We start from the raw sequence: 21082 nt of genomic DNA on the forward strand, positions 1-21082 counted from the left end.
TTGCGACTTTGATAATAAATATTCGTGTAGTAATATGCCCTCACTTTTCTGTACGAAAGGAGACCGTAAAGACAGAGCAAACGAAACTTGAGGATGAAGATGAAGATGTGTTGATAAGATCTGATACGTAAAATGCATAAAACTTAAATTTTCTCGGTTAAAAGTCACTTACTATTATTTCTCTTTCAAAACTGCCATTAAGGAAACACGCATTAAAATACCCGTTTGAAAAAGGGGGGGGGGGGGGGGGGGGGTCTCAACGGAAGATTCCGGGAACGTTCGGCCTGATATATATATATTTAGCCGTCATGTTAAGAATGTAAATTATATGAATTAATATGGGGAAGTTCTAATGTTCGCCGATTATGGCCAGATAATTGTTTTCCATTGATTTGTGTCTAATAAACTTTTGAGCTGCAAAAAAAAATCAGTTTCTTTTAACGGAGCTATCCATTTGATTTTTAGGGGGGGGGGGGGGGGGCTAGAATAAAATTTGAAAAAAATAGGTAGGACAGGAGTTTTGAGTAAAAAAAAGGCAGGATAACACACTTGCAAAAAAAAATAAGACAATTTTGGTAAAAATAAAAAAAGTCGGGATAAACTAAAAAAAAAAAAATGGCAGGACCAGAGACATATAAAGGATACAATGTATTATATGTCTCTGGCAGGACCGAACACAGTGAAAAATAAAAAAGCAGGACAGAGATTACAGCTAAAAAAAGGCAGGACAAAATTTACATCCTAGCTCCCCCCCTAAAAATCAAATGGTAGCTAAATGGAGCTACCATTTGATTTTTATGGGGGGGGGGGGGGGGGGGGGCCTAGGATGAAAGATTTTGTCCTGTCTTTTTTTTTTTTAGTCTATTTGGTCCTGCCTTTTTTATTTCTTAGCTTATCCTGACTTTTTTACAATAATTGTCATATACTGCCATTTTTTTTTGCCAAGATACTCATCCTGCCTTTTTTTTTACTCAAAATCCTGTCCTGCCTTATTTTCAAATTTCATCATTTATAAATCTGGTGACCCATCTAATTGTGGGAACTATAGAGGTATAAGCATAACAAGCTGTCTTGGTAAAGTCATTACATCCATTTTACAAAAACGACTTAGTGATTTTCTTGAAACACATAATTTATTATTTTCAAATCAAGGTGGTTTTAGAAAAAAATTACAGAACTGTAGATCATGTCTTTTATTTTAAAAACAATAATAAACAAATATTTGTTTAAATGTAAAAAGAAACTATATGTGTGTTTTGTAAATTTTAAAAAGGCTTTTGACAGTGTCTGGAGATCAGCTCTGTTCTTAAAATTACAAAATAAAGAAATACAAGGCAAATTTTATTATATACTGCATGACATGTACTCTAATACCTTATATTCATGTAAATATCAAAATATGTTTACCAAGCCTTTTCTTGATAATCAGGGTGTCAAACAAGGTGACAGTTTTAAATAAGTCCAACTTGGAAAATTTATACAAGCAGTGTCAAGCCTCTCAGATAAAGCTAAAACAGCATATTTTGCATTGAAGTCAAAACTACCATATAGTGAAAATTTGTCTGTTAAATTAAGACTTGGCTCCAGCTTTTTAATTCAATGATAACTCCTATTTTAACTTATGGATCAGAAGTACAATGTATGGTTATCAGAATTCAAACCAAATTTTGAAGCATTTATAGACAAAAGTAATTTAGACAAAACACAAAACTCCATATTTAAAAACATACTTGTGGTTCATGGAAAGTCTTCCAATCTAGCAGTGCGGTGTGAATTGGGCACTTTACCCATTAGCATTAAATGTTATCAACTTATGTTTAAATATTATGAGCGTCTCAGTAATATTGGTGAACAGTCTGGTGGTCCGCATGAAAATTCTCAAGGCTGCTTTTGAAGTGGACAAAACTCTCACAAATAGAGAAAATTCACGGTCTTATAAACTATCTGAATTAATGAAATATATTGCAATACCATTTAAAAAGCATTGTTATAGTAATTTCAAATAGAAACTAGAAGATTTCTACAAAAATAAAATTATATTTGAACTTTCTAAAATAAAAGATGGACACTGGTAAACTTTTATTTTTTAGTAAAATTTAAACAACAAGAATATTTAAATTTTAATATTCCTAAATACCTTTAACCCTTTCCTCCATAATGACGCCTTTTGACGCCTTTTGACGCCTATGTAGTACCTCAGTTGAAACACTTTGACTACAAAGTGTCTGCAGTTGACTTAATAAAATTGGTATCCATTATGAAAAGGAATATCATATAGGAATATATATATATCCGACTCAAATTTATTTGATGAAATAGTTGTTTTTCGCAATGCCTTAATACTTTTAAGCATATGTTCAGCATTTTATCAAAAAAATCCTATGCGAATCAAGTATGCAAAAAAAAAAAAAAATTCAATGGAGGAAAGGGTTAATTGAAAAAAACTCACTAAATTAAGAATAATGCACACTCATTAGCAATAGAATAACTGGGAGGTATGCAAGACCAAAAATACCATCTAATGAGAGATTTTGTATATTTTGCACAGGAAAAATTAAAAATGAGATTCATTTCTTGATTGAATGTCTGCAATATAACAAAATTAGATCTAAATATAAAATTAATGATATCAATTTAAATAATTTGGATTAAAGTTTTACCAAAATGTTAAATCCTATATGTCTGAAAAGGAATTAAAATCTATTTGTATGTATATTGAAGAAGCTTTTTATTTAAGAGACCTCCATACCGTTTCATCAGAAAATAATCCTTGACAGTAGTTTGTCCATATACATATATAAATATCTTATATTGTGTGTTTTAAGTAAATATATGAAAATCTAGAATAATACTGAGATATAAGTCTATGGTATCAATATCAGTCTATAATGTATTTGTATACATAGAATTGGCTTGACTTGTTCCATGAATCTTTATTTCATTTGTGTGTTGTTTTAATATTATTAATTATCTGTATTTGGATCACGCCTCTATTGAGCTCTTTCCAATAAAATATTGAATTGAATTGGATAAACAGGAATTTCGGGAGGGGGCACTTCCTATACATATAAGGTGTCAGCTGGGAACAGTATATTTAATACATGTACACATGTTCCCAATGCATAGTCAATAGTCAGATCCTTGCCCCCCCCCCCTTTTCGTGGCAAAAAAATTGGTTTATCAGAGGCGGATTAATCATTTAGGAGGGGGGCCTTCCCCCCCTTTTTTTGGAAAAATTTGGTTGCTTATATAGGAAATCACTGAAGCGTGACTGGAGTGTATTTAGTGTGAATTAATTTGCTAGATATGTTCAAAAATTTATATTGTCCGAAATGTTTTACTTCTTGTTTAATTTCAAAAACTTTTTCTACTAGCAAATGAGAACTGGCAGAAGAAGTTATGTTAGATTTGTGAAGCTCTTGGCTGCATTTATAAGCATCTTTCAATAGACTGAATTCAGTTGTAAGATTTTCAAATCTATACCAGTATTGTACAATTGACCTTACAATATATATCATAATGTAAGGGGAAAAGACTGAAGTGGGGACCCCTCTTAGGCAGTCTATGGGCCCCCTCTTATGAAAATTTCTAGATCCGCCATTGTTTTCTAGTTTAAAAATATGTGAATAGGTGTTGAAAATATTAAGAAATATATTAAGTCAACAAATTAAAAAGAAAATGTGGTACACTGTATGATTGCCAATGAGACAACTCACTATTATGTTTCTAGATAGGCAGAATCAGGGGGCCCTGTCTGACAACACCTTTTGTTAGAAAAATTTAGTTGATTGTATATAGGGAATGACTCGAGTTAAGGGACAAAGGGCCCCCTCTTATGAAAATTTCTAGATCCACCATTGATTTCTAGTTTAAAATATGTGAATAGGTGTTGAAATATTCAGAATATTAAGTCAACAAATTAAAAGGAAAATATGGTATACTGTCAGTAGGTATGACACATGATTTTTTTAACACATCCATTCCATAATATAAATGCTTTTAACTTACAGAGCTCATAAAAACAAAGAAAATGGTGTTAAAAATATGAAGATACCTTTAGCGGTTCAAAAGTTACGACCAAAACAAATTTAAAAAATAGCGATATTTTCTGCCGCTTTTGCTATATATGATACAAAAATGATAAAATCTCAAATTTTAGAGGCTTTTATCTCCACATTTGTTACTAACAAAACCTAAATAAACTCTAACTCTTCTATTTAGGGATATATTAGACTGGTATGGTCTTTACTAGTTACTTAAACCCAAAGTTTCCAAAAATATAAACACCACAAATAGGTCTTCGAGCACCCTCGGAAATGTGTCCTAACTGCAGAAACGACAGAGTCCAGCATTTTTTCTCTTGAATTGGCTGTAATTCTGTTACTATTTGCATTACCTCCTTATAAATTTGGCTACTAGGGTAATTTGGCATGCTCTTTCATTTGGCACTGTCAAAATTGCAATATTTTTAGTGGAAATTGAGTTTTTTTACCATGGTTACCATTTTTTTCAATGATCTAATTTGAAGCAACCATCGTACAACCCGTTAAATATTCAATTTCCAAGTTATCTTTGCACAAATTAGTTTTCTGAGACTTTTTTGCATGCTTTTTCTTTTATCAATGTTAAAGATATATTTACTGGTCAGGAAATGATAGTTTTTTTATCCCTAAATAGTCAATTACCATGGCAACAATTAACTATAACTTTCCACAAAATATATTGGATACTTTAAAAATTACTGTTTCAATGTTTTTTTAAAGGAAGACCATGTAATTTCTAAAATGTGTATGGTGTGTCCTTTCAGGGAAAAACAACCAAATGTGTTTATTTCAAATATGTCTGTAGTCTGTAGTGTGAATCTTTAAAAGGTTGGTTTGGCAAAGAATGATATGAAACAGTGGAATATGTAATAATTTAAGTAACAAGATAAAATAGCAATAAACAGTTACATGTAACATTGAAAAATAAACATTTTCAGAACAAATTAACAATTTTCAAAGTATTTTTCCACAAATTGTTTATGCAATATTTCAATTTCATCCATGTTGGGAATGAGCCAATGCCTAAGCCCCGGAGAGGGCATTATTTCAAAATCAGAATAAATTATAAATTTTTCATTAATACTATCTATATCGTCTTTGTTTGGCCAAATAAAAGTATTTCCTCTCATACTTTTTCGTTTTAAAAACTTTACAGTGTATGCATTGTCAATTATATCCATAATTTCCCCTGGATACCAATTATCCTCGTAGGATACTGCAACCCATATCCCATTTTCTTAAACTTTCTGTTTGTCAATTTTCAAAGTAAGTGTTAAAACATCTTTCATTTGGTTAACAGTGTTTTTCCACATTATGTCTTTTTTATCAACATCTAAATTCATAAAATGTTTACAATAAAGTAACTGATTTCTGAGTTTTTCTTTCTTTAATCGGATTGATTTAGACAATTGTAAAAGACGGTCAACATCCTTCCTAGATCTCACTATACCACCCATTAGCCTCACACTTTGTTCAATTTTGTTTATTTCCATCTTTTTCTTTTGTTCAAGCTGTTGTTTTTTCTTCTTTATTTGCTGTAAATGTGTTTTCCTAGCTTCCATAACACTCTTTTCATACGCAATTTCTTTTGACTTTAAAAGATTTAGCACTTTTTCTAGCTTTTAAAAGTAAAACTTTCCTGGAATTTTCAGTTTTAGTTTTTAGCCATTGTATTGTTTTATTTCGTTTGAGCATACTTATTGCAGAATGGTGTCTTAAAGTTGCATTTGGTTTTCTTTTAAAATAAAAGTCTAGATCTCCAAACAAATTTTCCGCGGGTATATTTGTTAACCCTTACAGAAATGAAAAGTTTGCTGCAATATTGCAACAATATAGCGGCAATATTGCGGCAAACAAATTTGTTTGCAAGAAAGTTGCAGGTTGTTGCAGCTACCTGCAATATTCCCGCAATGTTACTGCAACAAAATTTGTTTGCAAGAAAATTGCAGCAAGTTTGCTGCAATGTTGCAAGAAAGAATTTGTTTGCCAGAAAGTTGCAGGAACCTTTTCTTTTATTATTTAAGGAAAGACTATTTGCAACAACTTTGCAAGAAAAATTTCTTTAATAATGTCAGACATGTAGTAATGCACCAATATTTCAAGCATTTTAAAATATTACATTTTTAAAGATTTAAGGTTCAAATAATACACAACGTATGGTTTCTTTGAACATTCAGTTATGGAATTACTTCAAATTATCTAAATTTGTTATGGTCATACTTTATTTTACACAGATAAATCTGGATATTTGAATAATTTATTTGAAATAATCTTCAAATAACAATTAATGCTTATAAAGAATTCCTAAACTGCACATTTATCACAATTTTAGATATTTTGTAAGGAAAGAATTCTTTGGTATTCATTTCAACAAATTAAATCTAAATAATTGAGTCATAATAAATTTTGTTCTATATGTATTATTATGCCTTTTTGTCACTTTTTTGTGACATTTTTCTATAAACAATATTTGTAATTCTAATATTTTCAATCAAATGAATTTAGCCTCACCTGCAGTTTAATTTCTAGTATCATTATTTTAAAATTATTTATACACAAATTATCTTTCTCATCTCAATTAGTAATATGAGCTGGTGATAGAAATGTAATGTGCACATCTGGTTTTCATTATCTGTGGAGCTGTAGAGACAGGAAGTACCATAAATTAATGTACACAGAGTTGGAGGCCAAATTAAGGGCAGAGCATTTCTTGTTTGTATATATTTCCATTATAACTTATAAAACCAAAGATAAAAAAGATGTATTTATAATTATTCATATATTATAATAAATAACAAATATTCAAGATTTAGGCAATGGATATTTATAATTATGGGCAAATTTCAAAGGGATCACATTGAAACAATACCCTAAGCAACCTTGATCAACATATATTCAAAATTTGAACTGGACATGAACATGCATACAACAAACAAAGATGTCTTCTATCAGGAACAAAGTAATATGAATTTTACAATGGATTTAGACATGTTAGATCCAAAAGATCCAATTGATTCTATTGACACTGGGTAATGCAGATGCTAGCCTTCAGTTGACATGACTCTTGGATTCAGGAAGATTGGTGTTTACACACAATTTGGACAACATCTTTTGGTAAGTAAAATGGAGTTGAATGTCCACCATTTTGAATAAGTGCATGCTCTTTAACAGTTCAAATAGTGATAAATAAAGAGTCTTCTTAATTTAATAGAGTTGGCAAAAGTATTAGACAATAGATTTATGCACATGAATATTATCAATATTGTGTAAGACAGGAGATATTTTTTTAAATCTTTTAATTACTGTATGTTTTAGAAATAATTAAACATTACTTATATTGAAACAAGAAATCTTCTAATAAAAGCAGTTTGGTATTAAATTAGAGATCTGTGATTTAACTGTGCCAATAAGAGGTTTGTCAACAAATGGCAACAATGTATAGCTTTCATATATATATATATACACAACTTATCACAAAAATTAACATTTTAAAGAATAGACTAGACCAATTATGTTACAGTTCAATGAAAAACAAATATTCAAAAAAAACAATAACAACCTAGTACTGACATGAGGTTAAATGTATTCTATAGTTATATGCAATTTCTAGAAGGACTTGATCACTTTTAGACTTTGGCGCTTTAAGTGAAACAAATTCACGCGTAGCGAGTCATTTAACAGTGAGCACCAAATTTGTTATGTTATTTTGAATAGACAGAAAAAATATTACAGTCATTTCTTATAATTTAATACTAAATTCCATTTTAAACCGTAAAAAGCTATGATAAAACGTTGATAATATCACGGTCACAAGACTAAATTATGTATATGGGCTGATAACAAAATAACGTCAGCCAATCAGAAGACAAGTTACATCCAAAATTAAACCATATAGTAGTAACTTATATCTGTGTATCTTTATAATTTTAGTTATTTTTTTTATGTCTACTAATTAAAATTCTTCAACTTTTATTTTGCAGTATTTTTGAAATCAGAAAATTCAACTTAAAGGACAGTGAGACTTATAGAGAAACAGAACTGAAAGCTACACAGATGTAACACGACAACCTATAGAGGACAGAGACCATTTTCAACCTACAGAGGACGGAGACATTTTTTTTTTTATTATTAAATCATAAATTATTAAATGTTTAGTTTTTAATTCCAAATTTTACACCTGAATTGTTGAAAGATTTGCTGCAATGTTGCCGCAATATTGCAAGAAATTAATTTTCCTGCAATATTGCTGCAACATTGCAGCTAATGAACTTGCCGCAATATTGCTGCAACAATCACAGCTACTGATTTTCCCACAAACATTTGCTGCAATATTGCCGCAATTTGTTGCGTCAATGTTGCAGCAACTGTTTGCAAGAAAACTAATTTGCATACGAAAAATGAATATTTGCAGCAATATTGCCGCAACTATTTGCAGCAACATTGCCCCAAATATTTGCAAGAAGCCTTATTTTTCTGTAAGGGAACTTGCTATGAGATGTTCTTGATTTCAGATCTGGATCAGGGAACGATCCATATACTCCATTTTCAAGGTGGTCATTAAGTTGTCTTTTTACAATTGTCAACATGGATGAACATATAATTTTAAGAATGTCATTAGTTTTAGGATGTATCTTTGCCTTGTTGAATACCTTTTGAATTATGTCATGTGGATATTGTTCATATAAACTAGAAATTTCGTCATAATTAAAATCAAAAACATTGAAATCATTGGAGCTCCAATCAACCAATCTATCTCTTAAAGGTATAATAAATTTGTAAAGATCTAAGTAATGTTCATCACTGTTAATTACATTCCAGAATGGTTCAGCTAAAATCATAGATGCTATAGCAATGGCGGATACATGGGAGAGAACATCAGGACATTTAATGTCAGCAAGAACAGATTGCAGTTTATCATTTGGATTTTCTCTATAGTTCAAAATAAAGTCAATTATGTCTTCAGAATGGTTTAAAATAGAAACAGCACCTGTAAACAAATTGTTGAACCTATTCCCCCTGTAATTTATAATCATGGAAGATTTTTGTTTTAGAGCTAAATAAGCAAGCCACTCCTGTCTTGCACCGTTCTTCTCGTCACCCCTTGGACCTAAAACTTCTGAAGCCATACGAATTAATCTGATGGATGATGGCTCAGAATTGTGTTTGAAACGAGAAAATTTTGGCAATGAATCTCTTCCAATAGGTGGATTTTGTTTTGCTAATTCTTTAAGTGATTTTGTTATTTCATTGTGGAAGCCTAAAAGAACATGTGCACTGCAATAAAAGAAATTAAGTTTTGATATGTCGTTCTCATTTAAATCTTCTGTTAATTTTAATTTTCTCCATTCATCAATAATTTCATTTGTTTTTTTCATCACGCTATTACTGTATGATTGCCAATGAGACAAATCTAGTCTCTAGACAATAGACACAATAACATTAGAAATTAACAACTTTAGGTCACTGTATGGCCTTCAACAATGATAAAACCAGAAACTACTATAAGTTACAATAAGGAGGCTCGAGGGTACATGTATAAAAATTTAAGAGAAAAATAAACATTTATTTTTTCATTACAAAGGAGTAGATTCAGTAAGACCCCTTTTTGGCCCCAAAATATAGCAGTTTTACAAAATTGTGAAAATGTAATCCTTAAGCTATTGATTGGAAAGTAGCATGCTTCTGCTAAATAAATATAGGATGTTTTTGACAATCCAATGCATATATCAGGTACTAGCATCATTAAGTAATGCTAAATTACTGAAATCTTCAAAATGTTAGATTTTTTGGTAAATTTTAGACGGTTTCTGTCTTAAATGAAAGTGTAAATTTTCCCCTTACATTATGATATTGTTATTATTCGTGTTCATTTATAATATTGAAATGTTAATTATACCCCATGCAACGAGTTGCGGAGGGTATAATGTTTTTGACCCGTTCTTTCGTCCGTCAGTCCTGTTTCTTGTCATCGCAACTCCTTTCAAACCATGCATCAGAATTTCATGAAACCTTTTTAGATAATAAGGACATACTATGTAGTTGTGCATATTGACCGGAAATTGTGATTCAATTTTTTTTCTAGGAGTTACGCCCCTTTGAACTTATTTACTTTAATGTACTACTGCAACAGTTTGTCATCTCATCTTCTCTCAAACCACACAACAAAATTTCATGAAACCTTTTCAGAAAATAAGGACATACTATGTAGTTGTGCATATCAACGGGAAATTGCAATTCATTTTTTTTCCTAGGAGTTACGCCCCTTTGAACTTATTTACTTCAATGTTCTACTGCAACAGTTTGTTATGGCAACTCCTCTCAAACCACACAACAGAATTTCACGAAACCTTTTCAGATAGTAAGGACATACTATGTAGTTCTGTATATCGACGGGAAATTGTGATTCAATTTTTTTCTAGGAGTTGCGCCCCTTTGAACTTATTTGCTTCAATGTACTTCTGCAACAGTTTGTGATCTCAACTCCTCTGAAACCACACAACAGAATTTTTTTTTCTTACACTAAATTAATTTCTCCAATGACAATGTGGGGACGTGGGGTATGTGAGTGTGCTCACTAAGGTTCTTTAATTGTATTTAATGATAATACATAATATATATATACATGCACTTTCATTTTTTGACAAAAACCATCAGAAAAGTGACATTTTTTGGCAAATTCAATAGATTGTTCATACGAAAGCTTGAATCTGAGCGTTTTTAATGACTAAGTCAGTCAAAATCTATCACATTAACTAATTGAATCAATTGAAATAGACAGTTAAGTGTTTAAAAAGTGTTCAAAATCTTTCGTTAGATGAATTTGAAATTTGAGGCCAAAATCAGAACCTTACCTACTGCTCTTATTTGTTACCTTAAGTAGTTGTTACTTTATCATATGGTACAAAAATAATTTTAAAAAAGCAATTTTTGATGGCCTCAGATGAATTGTAAAATGTAGATATCATTAAAATTGCTCAAAATTATCTCCCTTTGGTATAAAAAAGCCATTTTTGAACTCATCCGTGACCTTTATTTTTTATTATTGTTTTAATTAAGCTGTTCTTAAACTAAACTATTGTAAAATTTGAGCGATTTCTGTAATTAAGTTCTCTTATTTCGGTATTACCTCTATTTCTGCTATTAGTTCAACAGAAAAAGGGTACCTTTACAAAAATGTATGCTTCTTTCGAAGGCAGGTTGTGAACGGTGACCCCATTTTTTTTTATTAAGTATAAGATTTAAGTACGTTTAATATCATTTTTACAGAAATAATTTTTCCTTGTAGATGTTGCAGATACATTCATACAAATGATGTTGAAGAAACAAAGAGAAAAGGAACTTGGACTGTACCATTTTGTTTGCAGCTGAAGTATACTTATTTAAATGTTTTGTAAAAATAAGAAGATGTGGTATGATTGTAAATGAAACAACTCTCCATGAGAGACCAGTGAGAGAAAAAATAACAACCATAGGTAACTACATCCTTCAACAATGAGCTATACAACGTCAAGGACTTGAAATTACCAATGAACAACTTAGGGCCTGATTTATTAACAAAACATTGAACGATAAACTGTTATGATATACAGCAACAAACTACTGAATTACAAGCTCCTGAATTGAGACAGACACATGGAGTTTGTAAAACATTAAAAATGGTTGCTGGCACGAAACCCTTCTTCTGACCTATGACTGGTGCAACATTTCAACTAGCAAACTATAAAAATCATTTGAAAAGGGCTTAATTCTAAGATCAATACAAAGTCAAAGCACAATAAAAAATCCTAAAACAAAAACACATGAAATACACATCTGAGATTTATAGCAGTTACTGAAAGCATGTTCTAATAATCAATATTTTATCCTTGTCCTTACACAATGGGTTGAATTTCTCTTAAGGGCATACCGTCCAGTGTTGGATCCTGTATTTACAAGTTCGTGAAAATTTGCATATAGGCTATTTTTTACCTGATTAAATCAAATATGTAATAAAAAATATACCTTCATGTGCTACTTTTTGAGAAAAATGAGGTCGAAATTTTGTATATTTGCTCAAAATTCAGATATGTCACAATGTGGCCGTATTTTCTTTTTTCGAAAAAAAGAAATAATTTTTATAAAAGATAAACTCAAATTGTTTTTTGTTAAAGTCATATGAAACGAGTGAGTGGTGAAAAATAATGTTTGTCCAATTCTTGAACCAATGGATGTATACATTCATAAACTTAGTCCTATGTGCACGATTTTATCATTATTTTCGCAAATATATCATATAATCGCCAATTTTTTTCTCTCTCTGTTATGATTGAACAAATATGGCTGCTCATTTAATGCCGTGATTTGAAGCAGAGTTTAACCGATTGTCACCTTATAGTAAACAAATCACAAAAAGCATTGGTATTGAGCATGTGTTTAACATGTATAATCAGATATTTGTTTATTTCAATGACAGATCCATGCGTATTGTGGTCACCGGATTTTTACGAGGAGGGTTACGCTTGGGTCACTTATAATGCATACGGAAAATATGTCGGCAAATTGCTTGCTGGCAGCAAGCAATTAAAAATAAGTACTCTTCTTCTAAATGTGGACAAATTAAAAAATTTAAAAGTATATGTACATAAGTTGTTTAAAGAAAACTAACCATTTAGTTATAAAAAACATATGCAGATTTTTTTTATTTGAGGTTTCTTATGACTTTAAATAATCGGTAATTTCTGTATTTTATAAGTATCCTAAAAAATTATGCATTTTTTATTCCGAAATAACTCGTATTTATCAAATGTTCATGAATTGAGGAAAAATATGTCATTTTTGGCTTTATGTTTATCAAAATTTAAAAAAATCCTAAATTTGGGTCACATAATCTCCCTGCAAATTGAAAGTCAAACAAATTGCTGTTTTGAAAAATGGGGTTCCATGAACTCGTTTTCAAATAAATTCAGTTTGAATGATAAAAATCAGTCGAAAAATGCATTTTTCCCTGGTATGTTAAAGTTTGATGTCGCAAAAATAACATTTTGCATTAGCAACGTCATTACCTCCTCTGTAACTGTATCGTATGCCCTTAAAAGCTAACCTAGACCTATAAATGAATGATTATAGCCATCACTTGATGTCATCTAAACAAATAACATATAGATGGAGAGAAATTTTAGTTTAAGTCGCAAAAATGAACAACAAGAAAAGATCATCAAATAAGTATCATGAATGGTTGAAATTGTCAGTCAACTCCTAATTATTTAATAAATTAGCCACAGAGTTTTTTGTAAGGTCTAGTTTTAATTAGGATTTTATTGTAGATAAAGGAGATAAATTTCCTCTGTTGACAAAAAAATGGTTGAGGAGTCGGAAAGTTTGACTGAAGATTAAGGATATCAAATGAAGGTAAACATAAACTTAAAGTAATGTTTATATTTGTATTAATACATGTACCTCGAGTATGCATCAAAGATGTATTGGGTAAGATGGTAATAACTGTATGTGAAACAATAAAATTTGTTTAAAGTGGGCAGTACATGTATATTAAAACATACCATCAACATTAGCACAACTAAAAATGCAATCATAAAAGCATCTGCAAAGTTTCATAGAAATCTGTGAAAGTATGACACAGTATCCATGGTATCAGTTATTTGATGTCCATGTCATTCAAGGTGGATATTGTGTCATTGGCAATAGACAAATTTCCTATTTACATGTACCCACTTTAATCGGAACAAATTTGAGGGAAGTTAACTGTTTAATGCATATGCCATTATGTTTTCTATACATGACTAAATCATCAGAAAACAGTAAACCTTCCCCCAAAATTGCACCATTTATATTTTTGAATTTACTTCTTTCGGGTGTTTGTAGTGACAGAGTACTAGGATGTCTTACCACAGAGACGGTATTAAAACCTGTTGAAAAAAATAGAATCCTAGTCAAAAGTTGATAATGTGAAAATAGACTGTTATACCACATCATCTTATTGTCGAGCCTGCAACTTTTGTTGCAGAAAGCTCGACATATATATAATGTTCTGGGGGCCAGCAGAGGAGTTAGCTGAATTTTTAAAAGCTTTATATTTTAGAAGGATGAAGACCTGGATGCTTCATACTTTGAATATATACCAAGATGCCTCAGGTTACCAAGTTTCTCTCAGTCACATGTCCAATGTCCTTGACCTAATTTTCATGGTTGAGTGTCTACTTGAAAAAAAAGTTAAGATTTTTATACGACTGCAAAAATTTAAAATTTTGGTTGTATATTGGTATGAGGTTGGCGTCATTGTCGTTGTCATCCGAAGACATTTGGTTTTCACACTATAACTAGTATAAGTAAATAGAAACCTATGAAATTTGAACACAAGGTTAAAGACTAGAAAAGGAAGTTTCAAATTGATTTTGGGAGTTTTGGTCCCAACAGATTAGGAGTAAGGGGCCAAAAAGGGCCCAAATAAGCATTTTTCTTGGTTTTTGCACAATAACTTTAATAGTATAAGTGAATAGAAATCTATGAAATTTTAACACAAAGTTTATGACCACAAAAGGAGGGTTGTTATTGATTTTGGGAGTTTTGGTCCCAAACAGTTAAGGAATTAGGGTCCAAAGGGTCCAAAATAAAACTTTGTTTGAGTTGATCAAAAAATGAATTATTTGGGTTCTTGTATATATGTCAAATCTAACCGTATATTTAGGGTGCAATCAACAGTTTTTTTCTATGACGTTATATTTTGAGGGACCATCTATAATTGACCCTTAGTGGTGTTAATGTTAATGAAGATACTTGTTTAAAACTAGATATCATTAGAATTAGAATTTTCTTTAGTTTATAATGAAATAAAAATAAATTGTACTTTTAATAGTACCAAAAAGTTTTATCCAGAGAAAATGGAAAAAACATTGCCTAATCTATGCATAAAAAACACTAGAACACACCCGTGATATCGCGGGTCCGTGACTGAATTAATGTATATTACTATGCGCAAGCCTTATTTTAGTATTAGTATTGTCATCTGTTAAAGTCATGCCGATTATAAGATACACAGTTTTCTCTGCTTTCAAATCTTTCTGTTTGAACCCGTCGAACTGGAACTTATCAATTATAGGTAATATTAATTATTTGGAAAACAAAAGGTCCTGGAATGGAGTATTTTTTAATCAACAGCATTGTCCTATATTAGTTATAAATAAAATTGAATTCTTTGATTCGCTGTTTTACGTCATGCCCGCTAACAAATTGAAAACTGTACCTATACGCCTTATTTTTAGTCCAGATTTTTAGTATTCGTATTCTTATCTTAGAAAGACTTACTGATTAAATGATTAAAATTAGTAGTGTCAACCCTGTGATTATGACCCGTGTATATAGCATATTAATCCTAAATACACCGTTTGGTGGTGCGCCTGTCAGGTGCGGAACGTTCAGATAAGGTAATAGGTAACAGGTGAATATACTATTGGTATCGGTATCGGTATCGGACTCGACCCGGAACTTCTTAATTATTGGCAATATTAATTACGTGGAAAACAAAAGGGCCTGGAGTGGTGTAATTTTTAATCTACAGCTTTGTACTATATTACTTATATATAAAGTTAAATTCTTTGATTCGTCGTTTTTACGTGATGACGGCTGACAAATTGGACCTCGTAATTTTAGTATTATAGATGAAATCAGGCCATGTGCACACCCATGCAGACATGATACATGCACATTTTTCATATTCAAAACAGTATGAATTTCATAGGTTTTTACCTGGTCTTTTAAAAATTTATGCTTCAGGCTACGTTCGTCTGCTTCGAAAAGAGATACAGTGGGTGCAAATAAGTTTTGCACTTTTCACTGACAAAAAAACAGGATGTTTACAGTTTGTCTCCCCTTAAAACATGTGTATTTAATCTAATTTTTAAAAATTATTTTAATCATTCAACCTGTTTTAATTGAAGCTAATTAACTTAATTTTACAATTAAATATAAAAAACATGATACTTTTTTACCAATTATGTTGATAAAAAAGGACTTCCCTCCAAGTCTATTTTTAGTTGGGGGAATTACCCCTAGTTTTTTATATGAAACTGTTTATAGCACCCTTAGATTTTTAATTTTTGGTCCCGTTTTCAAATTGGTCTACATTAAGGTACAAATGGTCCAAAATTAAACTTTGTTTGATTTTAACAAAAGTTGAATTCTTGGACTTCTTTGATGCTGAATCTAAACATGTACTTAGATTTTTGATTATGGACTGTTGGTCCAAATCGGGGTTCAAATTAAACTTTGTTTGATTTCAACAAAAATGGGGTTCTTTAATATGCTGAATCTAACCGTGTATTTAGATTTTTAATATTTGGGCCCAGTTATCAAATTGATCCACATTGACATGCTTGAGGTCTAAAGGGTCTAAAATTGCACATTATTTGATTTCATCAAAAATTGAATTCTTGGGGTTCTATGATCATGATGATATGCTGAATCTAACCATGTATTTATATTTTGGATATTTGACCATAATAGGTAAATGTCCAATTTAAAATTTATAAGTTTTTTTCTTGCCTTGACGGGGTAAAAAAATGAGACATAGGTATGGTGTTCCCCGCAGCGGCAGCATCAACTATGTATTAGTTTGTGATTAGGTCAATTTATGGTGAACCACTAGTGGTAGGTGAATGATATTTGGTATGCAGTTGTATAAGCATTGGCATATCTCATTTTCATGGTCTATAGACTTTAATAATTTTGCTAAGTTAATATGTATTAGTTTGTGATGAAGGTCAGTTCAAGGGGAACCATTAGTGGTAGGCCAATGTTAATTGGTGTTCAGTTTTATAAATATTAGCACATCTCATTTCCATGGAGAATATTTGGCCCTGCCCCCTCAGTCATGGTCTATTGACTTTGGAACTTTTGCTTAGTTTACATGTATTAGTTTGTGATAATATCAGTTTAAGATGAACTGCTAATGTTAAGTCAATGATATTTGGTATGCAAATTTATTGTCATTTGAAAGTGTTGTTTTCATGGAGATTATATAGCTCCACCCCTGATCATGGTTCATTGACTTTGAAACTTTTACATAGTTTAAAAGTTAATGTTTGTGTTTAGGTTCGTTTAAAGGGAACTACTTATTATGAGTCAATGGTAATTGGTATGCAGTTGTATTATATTTATCATTGGCACATCTCATTCCATGGCGATTGTTTAGCGCATGCACCATGTACCTTCAGTCATTGTTCATAGCCCTGAGACTTTGAATATTTGCATAACTTACATGTTAAAATATTGCTATTTAATTTCAACATTGCATTATCAAAATTACATGAATATTTGCATAACTTACATGTTAAAATATTGCTATTTAATTTCAACATTGCATAATCAAAATTACATGAATATTTGCATAATTTACATGTTCAAATATTGCTATTTAATTTCAACATTGCATTATCAAAATTACAAAAAGGCGATACATATCTCTGTGATAACAGTTTATTATAAAGAGTAAGTTCTTAGACCACATTCATTCTGTGTCAGAAACCTATCTTGTGTCAACTATTTAATCACAATCCAAATTCAGAGCTGTATCAAGCTTAAATGTTGTGTCCATACTTGCCCCAACTGTTTAGGGTTCGACCTACGTGGTCCTATAAAGGCGTGCCCTGCGGAGCATCTGGTTTGTAAAGTGAAATTCTCTCTTATTATAAGTAATAGGATAACTATATTTGGTATGTGAGTACCTTGCAAGGTCCTCATGGCTGTCATACAGTTTTCACTTGACCTCGCCCTCCTTTCATGGATCAGTGAACAAGGTTAAGTTTTGGTGGTCAAGTCCATATCTCAGATACTAAAAGCAATATGTCTAGTATATTTGGTGTATGGAGGACTGTAAGGTGTACATGTCCAACTGGCAGGTGTCATCTGACCTTGACCTCATTTCCATGGTTCAGTGATTATAGTTGAGTTTTTGTGGGTTTTTTTTCTGTTTTTCATATACTATTTGCAATAGGTCTAATATATTTGGTGTATGGAAATAATAACAGAATAATTGTTAGGTGTACATTTCTAGCTGGTATGTGTCATCTGCCCTTGACCTCATTTTCATGGTCAGTGGTCAAAGTTAAGTTTTTGAGTTTTTGTCTTTTTATCTAATACTATATGCAAAAAGTCTACTGCTATAATAACTATATTAGGTGTATGGAGATATATTAGTTGTATGGAAGAATTATTAGTTGTATAGATGTGTGCCTTGTATGGTTCATCTCACCTTGCCTGTCCTTGGCCTCATTTTCATGGTTTAGTGGTAAATTTTTAGTTTTTTTGGTTAATGTTAAGGTTATGTTTTAATTGTAATAAAGCTTTATTTTAAGGACTACATTATATTAAACATTAGAAAGAAGCTACAGATTAATGTTAACTGCAAAAATACTAAAATCCTTTATTAATTAGATCATGTAGATACAGGAAATGAAAATATTTTGAAATTTTTTATCATAAAAATGGTTATGCTTATATATTCAAGTTTCACTAAATTCCAAGAAGGGTTTCCACAAATAAAAATGACTGATTTTCAAAATGATCATCATGTAAAAATGAAGAGATGTGCTAAGATTGCCCATGAAAACTATCTTTATGAACAATGACAGTTCAGTGGTTTGCTTTCAGCCTTTAGCAAAAATAATTACCATATATATTGTAATAAGCTATTAAGAAAAGCCCCCCATTGTTAAATGTTAAACAATTAAAAAGTAAAAAACAGCGTCCTGATTTTTATAAGTTTGAAGAATAAAATTGAGTCATATTATGGTATGATGTTGTTGTTAGCGATGTATGTTGACACATATGGTTTGATAATTATATAGTTAAAGCGAATGGATATCCATGAAATTTTACACAAGGTTTAATACCAAAAAGGAAGGTTGGGTTGATTTTTGGGGTGATGGTACCATTGTTACAGTTTAGAAATTAGGGGCAAAAAAGAAGCATTTTTGTAGTTTCCAGACATTAACTTGTGTGCCAGTGTACTAATCTCTCTGAAATTGTTCTTCAAGGTTCCATATCACAAAGGGTAGACTGGAATTGTTTAAAGGGGTAATTGCCTCAAACGTTCAGGAAATAGGGGGTCAAAAACAAGCATTTTTCTAATTTCCAGACAATATTTTGTGTTTAAGTGTATGGATTTCTTTAAAATTGTACTGCAAAGTACCATACCACAAAGGAAAAGGCTGGGATTAAGTTTTGGGTTAATTACTGAAAGGGGGTTGAAAAAAATTGGGGGAGGGTTTTTTTTTTTCTCCTCATAATTTTGATAAAAATCCAAATACAGACAGTCTATCAAGCTTGAATATTGTGTCCAAACATGCACCAACTGGTCAAATAACAAGGCTGTGCTGCACATAATTTTCTTCATCATATTAATCTGACATGTTAAAATTTTGTACATTATGAAGTTACTAAATTGTTGATTTTGTGTATTTCAGATTATTATTGAAAAAAGAGCACTTTGAAGTACTAGGAGAATTTGAAAACATCGTGGTGAAATAGTCTGACTGATTATGACAGAACATCAAAAGAAATGACGAAAAATTACACATCTTATCAAAATAGTACTACTAGAAACTAAAAGCTACTTGCAGCAATTTTCACTGGTTTTGAGATCAGTAACAGTCTGACAAGGAAAGAATTTAATGAACATGATTATGATGCCTCTTGATAAATATAAAAACATATTGACTGTAAAATAATTACCAGTTACCAATTATATCTGTTGTTTACAAAATTTGTTATTTGGAAATATCTGTTAAATGTTTTGAAATTAAAATGTGTTAACTTAAATGATTTAAGAATTGAAGTCTTTAAATGATACAAAAGCAAGGATACATGGAATGATTGCAATTGAGACAACTACTAGCCCTGCATAATAGGGCACTGATGTAAACAAGTACAGGTTACCTGAAGTCTTCAACAATAAGCAAAAGCCTTAATTTAAAGATTTGCATGGGCTTATTAAGTCCCAAGATAATGGTATCTACATCATTTGCTGTCAAATTTTTGTTTGTATGTTTCTGATGAAGGTTAATTAAAATAAGCCCAGCACACCTAATTTGTGAACTGTTTTCTTTTAATTTCAAAAGAGAAAGCTAATAGACAAATTTAAGCAAAAAACAAAAAAAAAGAAATCCATTTAATATGGCAGACAGCAACCAAACACAACCAGTGGACATAATGAACATTTTTTTGAGTGCTCAAACTGCACTATAACATTAGACACAAAAACATCTTATATAATGCTGGATTACACAAAAGTGTTTAAATTATCTGCTCTTCTCTGGTGTTTAAAAATTGTACAGATTTGGTGTCACAATATCTCTGACAGTAACATGGGTTAGAATTCCTGCATGGGAAGAACAAAAAAATTGCGAAAGCAAACTTACAGATCTTACATTTTTGGGTTGATGATTTGACAACTTGCATGTACATGTACAATATATACAAAAGTTAGCTGCTATTGAGACAAAGGCAAAAATCATAGTGCAACAAATAAAATTGAGAAAGGAAATGGTGAATATGTCAAAGCGACAACCACCCGACCATAGAGCAAACAACAGCCGAAGGCAACCAATGGGTCTTCAATGTAGCGAGAATTACCGCACCCGTAGGTGTCCTTCAGCTGGCCCCTAAAATATGCATAATATTACAGTGATAATGGATGTCATACTAAACTCCGAATTATACACAAGAAACTAAAAAGGCCAGAGGCTCCTGACTTGGGACAGGTGCAAAATTGCGGCGGGGTTAAACATGTTTATGAGATCTCAATCCTCCCCCTATACCTCTAGCCAATGTAGAAAAGTAAAAGAATAACAATACCCACATTAAAATTCAGTTCAAGAGAAGTCCGAGTCCCATGTCAAAAGATGTAACAAAAGAAAATAAATAAAATGACAATAATACATAAATAACAACAGACTACTAGCAGTTAACTGACATGCCAGCTCCAGACCTCAATTAAACTGATTAAACATGTTTATTACAGATATAATAACAATAAACTAAAATAACAC

The 21082-nt window shown here is 31.2% G+C and overlaps 1 long non-coding RNA gene across 1 annotated transcript; it reads left to right on the plus strand.

The window, feature by feature from the left end:
* Positions 1-24: 24 nt before the first annotated feature.
* Positions 25-19856, plus strand: LOC134718448 (uncharacterized). Its single transcript, XR_010107384.1, has 4 exons — positions 25-156; positions 11329-11412; positions 13346-13430; positions 19499-19856. It is a non-coding gene; the product is annotated as an uncharacterized LOC134718448 (long non-coding RNA).
* Positions 19857-21082: the final 1226 nt, after the last annotated feature.

This window comes from Mytilus trossulus, chromosome 5, assembly GCF_036588685.1.
Source record: "Mytilus trossulus isolate FHL-02 chromosome 5, PNRI_Mtr1.1.1.hap1, whole genome shotgun sequence".
In the NCBI taxonomy this organism is placed as follows: Eukaryota; Metazoa; Mollusca; class Bivalvia; order Mytilida; family Mytilidae; genus Mytilus; species Mytilus trossulus.